At 41.6% G+C, this 2,750-nt stretch overlaps 1 non-coding gene across 1 annotated transcript; it reads left to right on the forward strand.

Moving 5' to 3' along the window:
• The first annotated feature begins 1,878 nt into the window (after positions 1-1,878).
• LOC141681614 (small nucleolar RNA R71) lies at positions 1,879-1,985 on the forward strand. Its single transcript, XR_012559042.1, has one exon. It is a non-coding gene; the product is annotated as a small nucleolar RNA R71 (small nucleolar RNA).
• Positions 1,986-2,750: the final 765 nt, after the last annotated feature.

A 2,750-nucleotide genomic window follows, 5' to 3' on the forward strand; every position in this document is an offset into this window, starting at 1 on the left:
GCATCACCTAAAAATGCATACCTCAAATGCTCAGGTAAAGGCTTAAGCTCAAGAGATGGAGTTTCCTCAATAGAAGGCTTGAGGCGTTTAGGAGCTTTGTTCAATTCCTCCATTCCAAGAGATTCGAAAGGCATATCAATCTTCCTTTTCCAGGGAGAAGCATTCAAATACTGCAATTGTTCTTTACCTTCATCATCTTCACTGTCTGAATTCCCCAATAAGGCTTTCTCTAAGGCATCAGACCTTAGCAATTGATCCAGTTCCGATGTGACCACCGAATCGACCAACTCCACTTTTAAGCACTCCTCATTATCAGTAGGAAATTTCATAGCATTGAACACATTAAAAGTAACATCCTGATCCAGCACTCGCATTGTAAGCTCACCCATCTGCACATCGATCAAGGTTCAGCCAGTTGCCAAGAAAGGTCTTCCCAAGATTATGGGAATCTTCTTATCCTCCTTGAAATCAAGAATTACAAAATCAGCAGGAAAGATGAGTTTATCAACCTTGACCAAGACATCTTCCACAATACCTCATGGATATGTAATAGAATGGTCGGCCAACTATAAAGTCATATAAGTTGGTTTGGGATCAGGTAAGTCCAATTACTTAAAGATTGACAAAGGCATCAGATTGATGCTAGCTCCCAAGTCACATAAGCATCTGTCAAAAGACACTTTTCCAATAGTACATGGAATAGTGAAGCTTCCTGAATCTTTAAGCTTTGGAGGCAACTTCTACTATAGCACAACACTGCATTCCTCCGTGAGAGCGACAGTCTCTAAATCATCTAGCTTCACCTTCCGAGATAAAATACCTTTTATAGACTTTTCATAACTAGGCATCTGCTCGAGAGCCTCAGCGAAAGTTATGTTGATATGAAGTTTCTTGAACACCTCCAGAAACTTCTCAAATTGCTTGTCCAGCTTTTTCTTCTTCAGCCGCTTAGGAAAAGGTGGTGGAGGATAGATCTGTTTCTCCCCTGTATTACCTTCAAGCGGAGTGTGCTCAATAGTAGTCTTCCTTGGTGCCACTTTTTCATCCTGCTGCTTTGTTTCTTTCTCAGCCCAAGCTTCTTCAGTCAACTCTTGAGTTTGTTCGAGAGTCGCAACCTTCCCAGACCTCAAAGTGATTGCCTTTACCTGCTCCTTAGCTTTCTTCTTTCCTGGCACTTCAGTGTCACTAGGCAATATACCAGGTTGACGATTTAGCAAGGCATTGGCAATTTGCCCAATTTGATTTTCTAAGGTCTTGATAGAAACACCTTGACTCTTGCACATAAGCTTCAACTCCTCTAATTCAGATTTTTTATTAGCTGGTTACAGCTGGAATTGTTGTCTTGGTACATACTACGGTTTCTGAAAACCAGGGGGGTTGTACTACTTAGCTGGATACTGCTAATAAGACTGTTAAACCACATTCTGAGCGTCGTTCCAACTAAAATTAGGATGATTGCGGTTATTAGGATGATAGGTGGTTAGAACAGGTTGCTGCGATCGTTGGAAGTTGTTCATGAACTGAGTTAATTCACTAGAAATTATGCACTGATCAGTCTCATGGGCACCAGCATAAAGCTCACAGATACTAGTGATTTGATTAACTATATAATTAGCCAAAGTGTCCACCTTCATTGTCAAAGCCTTAAGTTGGGCAGCGATAGCAGTTGCTGTGTCCAACTCCAGAATTCCTGCTACTTTCCCCTGAGTCAGTCTCTGAGAAGGATTCTGGTACTCATTAGCACCCATCAGTTCAATAAGTTCATAGGCTTCATCGTAGCTCTTAGCCCACAAGGCTCTTCGTGATGCTACATCAAGCATGGGCCTAGAAGTAGGACCCAATCTATTGTAGAAGCAGTTAATAATCATCCAATCAGGCATGCCGTGGTGTGGCCACTTCCTTAGCATCTCCTTATATCGATCCCAAGCCTCATACAGAGATTCTCCAGTTTGCTGCGCGAACTGGATAAGAGCATTCCTGATTGCTGCAGTCTTCGCCATGGGGAAGTATTTAGTGAGAAACTTTTGAGCAAGAACTTCCCAAGTTATGATAGACCTTGCTGGTAGAGAGTGTAACCAACACTTAGCTTTGTCCCTCAGAGAGAATGGAAAGAGTCGTAGCTTGATAGAATCTTCAGTCACATCATTGAATTTGAAAGTGTCGCAGATCTCGATGAAATCCCTGATGTGCATGTTGGGATCTTCAGTAGGAGAACCCCCAAACTGAATTGAGTTTTGTATCATCTGGATCGTGCTTGAATTGATCTCAAAAGTGTTAGCCCTGATGGCTGGTCTGATGATGCTAGACTGAATGTCATTAATATTAGGCTTAGAGTAGTCCATCAAAGCCTTCTGATTTTCTGCTTGATCACCCATAGCTACTAAAATTGTCTTTTCAACTTTTTCTTCTTCTTCTTCTACCTTCTTTCCTTCCTCAAACACTTCCCTACGAACTACTACAAGTTCTTCCTCGGCTTTATCCAGCGTTCTCTTATGAGTACACGAACGCGTATGCATACACCCTCGCTAGAGTACCTGAAACAAGAGAAGGAACAAATAAGTAATAATGTCTAATTCAATGAACTTTAACGACCACTGGTGGAAAGCACATAAACTATAAATTAACACTGCAGTCCCCGACAGCGGCGCCAAAAACTTGTTAGTCGCTAAACACGCGTTAATAATACATGCAAGTATATGAGTTCACAAGTAGTATAAAATCTTTTCTAGTTCGTTCCCACAGAGACTGTA

This window comes from Apium graveolens, chromosome 8 (genome assembly GCF_009905375.1).
Source record: "Apium graveolens cultivar Ventura chromosome 8, ASM990537v1, whole genome shotgun sequence".
In the NCBI taxonomy this organism is placed as follows: domain Eukaryota; kingdom Viridiplantae; phylum Streptophyta; class Magnoliopsida; order Apiales; family Apiaceae; genus Apium; species Apium graveolens.